The following is a 9,243-nucleotide window of genomic DNA, read 5'->3' on the forward strand; positions in this document are numbered from 1 at the left end:
TTTTTTCACTGGAGCACCACCTGAGTCTTCTCCCATTTCTACCAGTGATCATTGTTTCCTTCCCGCGGTACTACCTGCGCACATTTCAATAGCATCGCTGGGCTGTAGGTTGCCAAGTTGAGGGAACAAATGGGTTGAAATTTGTATGCGTCGATGTGTGAGAAAGATGCGTTTCATACAAGATCTGGCAACTGGACAACCTTGGCATTTGTTGTCGTGATTATTCATATAATGAGGTTTGGCCCATACAAATTTACCGGAAGCGAATGTAGCAAACATATGAAATACGCCCAGTGGGATTTTGTTTGTTTAAAGAAAGATTAAAAATACGGGAAAATATATAGTGATAGCGGGATAGAATGGTAAAATACGGGAGAATCTTGGGATTTCTTAGTTAAAACATTATAAGCCTTAAACCAAACAGCTATGAGGTGAATCCAAAGAAGAAAAAAATTGGAAATTGGAGAAATTAGCAAAAGTTCCAAGATTATGTAGCCTACTTAATGGCTTTTATGTCGTAAAGAACTACAATCCAATGCAAATTACATTTTCGAGGGGAAAAAACATGATGGATTAATATGATTTAAATGTGATGAGGTTGAATATGTATATAAACAATATAGTTTATGTTTATTGCAAAATATATGTATATGTATATACAAATATTTTAATATTTTGACATCATAGCGAGACTCAGTTACATCATTTGCAGTGCTTCATGGGAGTGGGTGTTTCCTCCAAGTTTTTTTTATTTGTTAGCTGCAGCTTTCTGATTGGTGGAATGTTCTGTACAGTATCGTGTAATAAAGTTTTACCACAAATTCTACATTAACAACCTCAATATTAACAACCACAAATTCACAGTAGGTCTATCTTAAAGTTATTGTTGAAAATCAATTTCCCTATGGAGAAAATGAATGGAGTTTTTACTTCTGGAATGTGATTTTTGCACAACTTCCAAAATAAAGACAGACATACTGTGAGCTATGAGGTTGTTATATACAACATTACCCATGATTTATGACATCCCCACCAATAAGAGAAGCAAAACAAGCAATATCAATTACGCGAAGAAGACAAAAATAACAACTTTATTCAACAATTTGTCTCCTCTGAAAGCAAACTGCGTACGTTATTCTGCGTCAGCCAGTCCGTGCAGCGCGGCTGACACAAAAGAGCGTACGCAGTTTGAATTCAGCGGATATTCTCCAAAATGGCGCTACCGTGATGCGGAGAGACACAGAGGAGACGAATTGTTGAATAAAGTCGTTATTTTTGTTTTCTTTGCGTACAAAAAGTATTCTCGTCGCTTCATAACGTTACGGCTGAACCACTGATGGCAGATGGACTATTCTGACAATGTCTTTCATACTTTTCTGGACCTTGACAGTGTAATTTACTAGGCAGTCAATGGGACAGTCACAAGCCTCCCAGTTTTCATCCAAAATATCTTAAATTGTGTTCCGAAAGACGAATGAAGCTTTTACAGGTTTGGAACGACATGGGGGTAAGTGGTTAATGTCAAAATTTTCATTTTGGGGTGGAGTAACCCTTTAAATCAAAATTTAATGTAAACATTTATTTGCTGAGTAGCCATAAGCAGGATAATGTACAGTCATTTCAAAATTATTTTAATTTTCTGTTTCATTCGTACTGTCCTTGACAACCTTTTTGGCTTCAGAGCCCGTCCTTGGGCCTTGGTACAGTGCAGTAGTGAATGTGGGGAGTCACAGTTCTTGAAAGCTTAGAACAGAGAAATGGACCCCAGCACTATTTTTAGACGTAAATGGACACTTACCACCCCAAGCCACAGATCATCAGTCTTGCACTGGATGTTTTGGACTTTCTTTGCATAAAGAGAAATATATTCCCTTTGCTCTCTCAATTCAACATCGTCACACCCCGTAAATGGTCAGACTATGATATTAAGCATTCATCAACCCTGCTGGCCAGAAATCAAGCTCAGGACTACAGCGCAAATTCAAAACAGAAAGCTTGCGATTGATGGCTTACGTAGCCAGGCCGTTTTGAGTTGAGCTATGATGTAAGAGAATAAACAAGACGGCCTGACGTAGTCATCTTAATCAAGACTAGCTTCCTTTTCCGTAGGCACGCAATTCTGCTCTGCACTGGGCAATTTCTCTCTCCAGTTCATTCCTCATTCATAATTTGTAATCTTGTTTAGATGTTGATTGTGTAGACGGACCAAATCAGAGGTCCGTGTGCATACAGCAACTCTTCCTTATGCCTTCAGACTACACAAATAAACAGGCATGACTATAACATCCATCTTGCTTATGCGCCGCAGGAGCCTGCTCAACAAAAACACGGCTTCTGTTTTCTATCTGTGCGCGAGGTGACTGGGACGGGGCCAGGAGACACAGGCCTCTGTCGTGTGCTGCCCAGGCTGGCATCACTCTTGAAACACTAAACCAACATCACCTAAATTAGGATTATACAAATTGGCTTTCCTCTGACTCATTTCTTCCTCTTTTATGGTCAGTTTTTGAGTGCCTGTGGTGCAGCGCATTTGATGATGTGCAGCGGCCAGGTAATTGCTCCAAAACCACCATGTTGCTTTCTGACAGTGCAACATGTTAAAGTTAATGTTGTGGATCATGACAACATCTTCCACTGCTTGGTTCATCAAACCCACAATTTCCAAAACATAATTGACACTGTACTTAAGAGTTCCAGCACTGGACCTACTGTAATCAGGCAGAACTAATTTACTTTACATAAAACGTCAAGTTACTATATTTTGGAGTTTTGCCAAAAAATTTAAAAGTATTTTTTATTTTGCTGCAAAATGTATACTATATTATTGCTCAGCTCTTTATGTAAATTTGTATATAAGTATATCCAACTTCATCTGCATACATATACAGTAGTATACTTGTGTAGGGTGATATATTATATACATATCTCAAAAGCTTGATTGCTTGTATTGTCACAAAATAAACTATATTATTGCCCAGCTCTAATCTGTTAAATGCAACTACACTCTTAAAAATAAAGGTGCTTCAAAAGGTTCTTCACAGCGATGCCATAGAAGAACCATTTTTGGTTCCACAAAGAACCATTCAGTCAAAGGTTCTTTAAAGAACCATCTCTTTCTTACCTTTTTGTAATCTGAAGAACCTTTTTTCACCACAAAGAACCTTTTGTGAAACAGAAAGGTTCTTCAGATATTAAAGGTTCTTTATGGAACCATTTAGACAAAAAAGGTTCTTCTATGGCATCGTGAAGCACCTTTATTTTTAAGAGTGTACACTCTTAAAAATAAAGGTTCCAAAAGGGGGTTTTCACAGCGATGCCATAGAAGAACCCGTTTTGGTTCCCCAAAGAACCTTTCAGTTAACAGTTCTTAAAAGAACCATTTTTTCTTAGTGTGAAGAACATTTTAATAATCTAAAGAACCTTTTTCCACTATAAAGAACCTTTTGTGGAATGAAAAAATAAAGGTTCTTTGAGGAACCATTGATGCCAATAAATAACCTTTATTTTTAGAGTGTATAAGGCATGAAGAGCTTAAAGGGATAGTTCACCCAAAAATGAAAATTCTGTCATTAATTACCCTCATGTCGTTCCAAAGCCATAAAACTGTCATTCATCTTTGGAGCAGTTTAACCATAATGTTACGAAGCCACGATAATACTTTTTGTGCGCAAAGAAAATAAAAATAACGACTTTATTCAACAATTTCTTCTCTTCTGTGTAAGTCTTAGATGTGTATTCACAACAGTACCACAACGCATGCATGCGTCTTCTTCTGCTTGTAAACAAGGCACAACGCATCTGGGTTCTACGTCAGAATGCCGGTTCCTGCGTCAGCAGCACCACACGCATGCGTCATGATACTCTCGTGAACGTGCAGCTAAGACTGACATGGAAGAGAAGAAATTGTTGAATAAAGTTGTTTTTTGTTATATTTTAATGATATCCTTACTACCTTTCTGGGCCTTGAGCGTGTCAGTACCGTTGCTGTCTATGCAGGGTCAGAAAGCTCTTGGATTTCATCAAAAATATCTTAATTTGTGTTCCGAAGATGAACGAAGGTCTTACGGGTTTGGAAAGACATGAGGGTGAGAAAGACAGAATTTTGATTTTTGGGTGAACTTTCCATTTGTAACACCGTTCGTAGTCATGGGAAGAAGGAGGCGGGAACCGGCGAACACTTAAGACTTTAATAAAATAAACAAACATAAAATGAAAGTAAAGCGGCAGCCCCTCGCGGACGACTGCCGCACACAAAACACAAAATAAAGTCCAGGCCTGGTCCTCTCTCGTCCAACACTGTCGTCACTCCTCCTTTTATCCTTCCGGAGCTCCTCCGTGGGACTCGAGACCGGTGAGTGGCGCAGGTGTCGCGCATTAGCATTTACTCCACCAGCCTCGCTCCGTTCCCACGGCTCTCGGCCCCGCCCCTCTCGTCACACCCTTTTAGACATTTTAAACATTAAAGGGACAGTTCACCCAAAAATGAAAATTAGCCCATTATTTACTCATCCTCAAGCCATCATAGGCGTATATGACTTCCTTCTTTCAGATGAACCCAATCGTAGTTATATTAAAGATTGACTTTGACCTTCCAATCTGTTTAATGGCACTCAGCGGGTGTTGCAGTTCATCAGTCCAAAAGAAGTTAAATAAAGCGCATCCATCCGTAATAAAAAGTGCCTCACACGACTCCGGGGGTTGAACAGAGGCCTCCAGTAGCGAATCGATGCATTTTTTGTAAGAAAAATATCCATATTCAAAATGTAATAATCGCTTTAATCTAGCTTGCGCCAACAGTTGTACACGGAAGCAGCTCCGGGAGGATGACGTAAGATGTCAGCGTTGCACATGAGCCGGTGAGTCTCGTGAAAACCAACGTCCTTACTTTAGCAAAGGAAAACCAGTCTCCTCTTGGCTTATGTCGAAATCCTCCGACATTCTTCTTTACAAATCATCGTCTTGTTCTTCTAATTAGTGACCTTTGTTTTGATCTCTCCCCTGCGCTTCCGCGTTTGTCACTTCTGAGGACTCCGGGGGTTGAACAGAGGCCTCCAGTAGCGAATCGATGCATTTTTTGTAAGAAAAATATCCATATTCAAAATGTAATAATCGCTTTAATCTCCTCTTGGCTTATATCGAAATCCTCCGACATTCTTCTTTACAAATCATCGTCTTGTTCTTCTAATTAGTGACCTTTGTTTTGATCTCTCCCCTGCGCTTCCGCGTTTGTCACTTCTGAGCGGCGCATGCGCAAAGCCGACCTCATACATCATCCGCCCGGAGCTGCTTCCATGTACAACAGTGAGCGCAAGCTAGATTAAATTGATTATTACGTTTTAAATATGGTTATTTTTCTTACAAAAACACATCAATTCGCTACAGGAGGCCTTTGTTCACCCCCCGGAGCCGTGTGAGGCACTTTTTATTATGGATGGATGCGCTTTATTTAACTTTTTTGGACTGATGAACTGCAACACCCGCTGACTGCCATTAAGCAACTTGGAAGATCAAAGACAATTTTTAATATAACTCGGACTGGATTCGTCTGAAAGAAGAAAGTCATATACACCTAGGATGCCTTGAGTAATTTATGGGCTAATTTTCATTTTTGGGTGAACTAACCCTTTAACATCATCATTTTTTAGTTAAGCTGCTTCTCAAAATGTGTATTTTGAAAATCGCTATACAGCTAATCATATTCGAGAAGAACTTTTGTATAAAGAACGTTATCGGACATTGGTGTGGACAGAAATAAGTCATCGTGAATGGGCTTTACCTGTTTTAAATTCGATTAACTTTATAACCGTTTGAAACACTCCATGAAACTAGTTGTTACTGTGGGGTAACGTACCCTGTTCCAAAAAGACCAAGCCACATGCCAAATATTTTATTCACTCTGTTTCATTTTTTTTCTTACGTTCATTTTAAGTCGTATGTTGAAAGCCAACTGATTTATAAGCTGAACAGTTCCTTGGAACGTCACTGTTCTCTTTTTAAAAGCTGATCTCTGCCAACAGAATTAACCTGCAATAATACATTCACAGTTTCATTTGGCTCATGAAGCAAATACACCAAAGTCATCATCAATTAATGCTGGTTCTAATGTAAACACACTCTATTCGCAACATTGTTCATTACCAAGAGCAAATAAACCTATTTAGAGGAATGTACATTTTTAATTTTCATTTACCATTTACGCAGCCAAGGGCAGACATTTGTTTTCATTTATTCCTTAATGAAAGGATCCTTTTGCCATTATACATAAAAGGCCCCTGCGTCATTTAAATGTTTTTCTTTACAAAATGATTTTCAATTAATTAATGATCCCAATTTTCCAAGATCAAACCCAAATGTGATTGACAGAGCTGATGTAGTCATCTAGCACAAACATATTCCTTCATAATTCTCTGCATAGTGTAGAAGCGCATGTGTTAGTTTACATGTGCATGTATACGTGCAACCATGCCTGTGTGTGTTCCCATTCCTGCATGTATGTGATCTTTAACAACCGTGAATGAGTTCCAGGTGTATGTAATGTGTATGTGTGGTTTGTGACACAGCCCACCTCGGCGCTCCATCTTGAGCGCTGGGCTCTTTTGCCTTGCTTCTCCGGCGTATGAAAACAGGCAGTGTCAGGTCTCTGGTAATGACTGACCTCACCATAGCTACAACGCAGATTGCTTTTCCTCTCTCAACGGTCCCCTCACTGAACGTATGCCAAATGCAGCCCTGCTTTACAAAAATGCCCCTTGCTAAATCCCAGCTGCCATTGGTGCAACAAACCATTGTTTAATGGTGAATTTTGAAAAACAGCACCAATGCATGTGGACTTTATTTAAAGAACCTCTGGGAGAACAGTAGTGCCACTCTATGATCAAAAAGCAAGGGATTGGACTTAATTAAACTTTCCTCTTTTGCCAATCTGTCACTGCCGGGCTTTATTTGTTAGCATGTGCACCGTGATTAAAGGACCTGTGCCCTTATGTACCACACTGATCGCTCCAGCCGTCCCATTCCAGTGAATTCTCCAACTATGAGGCAAAACCTCAAGTGTCAGAATCCAGCCTGTGTCGACATTTACAGATTACTGTTGCTGCTAATGTATCTGTGCTTGCTGCCACAAGTCAAGTCATAATAATTAAAGACACGCCACATCTCAAGCGCACATTAATCATGCTTTATATGGACTTTGAAGCTGTAATGGGAAACAGCCATCCATACGACTGCCTCTCCACTTTTATTGTGCTTGGACAAACTGTGGTGAGTGTATCCTGTATGGCCCATTTCTGACTGGCTTTTACAGGAAATGGCAATAAGAAAAGCAAAAATAAACTGGAGTGAATCAGAGAGACAGTCGGCAGTTATGCTGTCTTGATTGACTCACCAGACAAAACAAAGCCTGATCTGTGTGAGTGCAACATAACACAGCTATCTATGTAGATGATAGTTTTATTGTCAAGATATTAAATTTAAATTAAGTTAATCCATTATATCGTCAGCTCAATTTAATTTGTTCACTAGGTTCCTTATAACTAACCAATTATATGAAATTATCAAGTTAAATTACATTTAAGTCAGTTAAATTTTAATTGTTCACTAGGTAAGGTAATTTGCTTTATTACCTAGGTTTTGTGAAGCATATTAACAAATATATGACAAATTATGTTTATTGGAGACACTGATGAACTATAAAAATGAGCTGAAATGTCCAGAAATGTATTCATTTAAATAAATTCAAATTTATAATAAAAATGTATTTAATAAATGTACATTTAAATAAATTCAAATGTATAATATATGGGTTTTCCTCGCTTATCGGAAAAACTGATGAACTATAAACATGAGCTCAACCTTCCTGAAATGTTTTCATTTAAATATATGCAAATGTATAATAAAAATAAATGAATGAACATTTAAATAAATTCAAATTTATAATAATATAATATACTATATATGGTTTTTCCTCTGCTTATCAGAAACACTGAACTATAAAAATGAGCTGAAACTTCCTGAAATGTATGAATTTATATCATTTCAAATGTATAATTAAATAGAGAAATAAACAAATAAATACATTTAAATGCACATTTAAACAAATTTGTTTAATATAATATAATTTTATAATATAAGATTATATAATAATGGTTATGCTTAACATAGAAAACAAAATCTCAGGATTGAAGCACGTCTTTAAAGACCTCTACATTAATTTTATTATAATATAGCACCATCACTGTCGAGTGTTATGCCTCCTGTCACTGATGGATACAGTTCTTCATCTTGACTTAAACCACAAATATCTTAGGTGACTCTATCATACTGTGCTCACTGTGCAAGAAAAGCAAAGGAGTTATATTATGTCTTACGTTTAATGAAGCCACCATGGTGGTCCATATATTTATTAGCATTTTCCTATAGCTAGTCTTCGTAAAGCTGATTTCAGGTTTTGTTATTCTTGAGGGGACATTTGGTTTGAACAAGCAAACCTGACCCACACATTTTTGCTTCTAAATCATTTCACATTTTGCTAACTAAATCAGGACGCATATAGATTTCTGTCGTTTTTATGTAAAGATAATTGTCATATTACTGAGACATGTTATTAAAAAAAAGCTAATTATTCGGCTGTGGGTGCTTATGACCTTAATTAGCACATAACTATTTTGTTTTTATAATTCATTCTACTAAACAAGTGTGTCTCCATGGAAATATTATATATTTTTTTAAAAGAGACTCTTTGTTGTCTTTTTTTATTGTAATGGACAGCAATATAATTAATTAATCATGCCTGGTTTCTTGACAAATAGATTTTTAATATTATTGGGACAGAATGGAATATATATACAGTGGGTACGGAAAGTATTCAGACCCCCTTAAATTTTTCACTCTTTGTTATATTGCAGCCATTTGCTAAAATCATTTAAGTTAATTTTTTTTCCTAGGGGGTCTGAATACTTTCCGTACCCACTGTATATATTTTTAAATTCATGGCCCTCAGAATATTTTGATGTATGAATATTAGGGCTGCCCCCAACTGAAGATTTTTCTAGCCGACTAGTATTCGTTTGAGTTTTGTAGAAAGCGCGTCCAAAAGCACAACGTCTTGTGGATATTGTGAGTGTACACAAATATAAATAGACCCTTGACATTTTCGAATTATGTGTTACTTTGATCTGTATGAGCAAAAATGACAGTGTGTGGATTTTAAAGGGGTCATATGATGCGATTTCAAGTTTTCCTTTC

Source organism: Sinocyclocheilus rhinocerous, unplaced genomic scaffold, assembly GCF_001515625.1.
Source record: "Sinocyclocheilus rhinocerous isolate Xijiao unplaced genomic scaffold, SAMN03320098_v1.1 scaffold2008, whole genome shotgun sequence".
NCBI lineage: Eukaryota > Metazoa > Chordata > Actinopteri > Cypriniformes > Cyprinidae > Sinocyclocheilus > Sinocyclocheilus rhinocerous.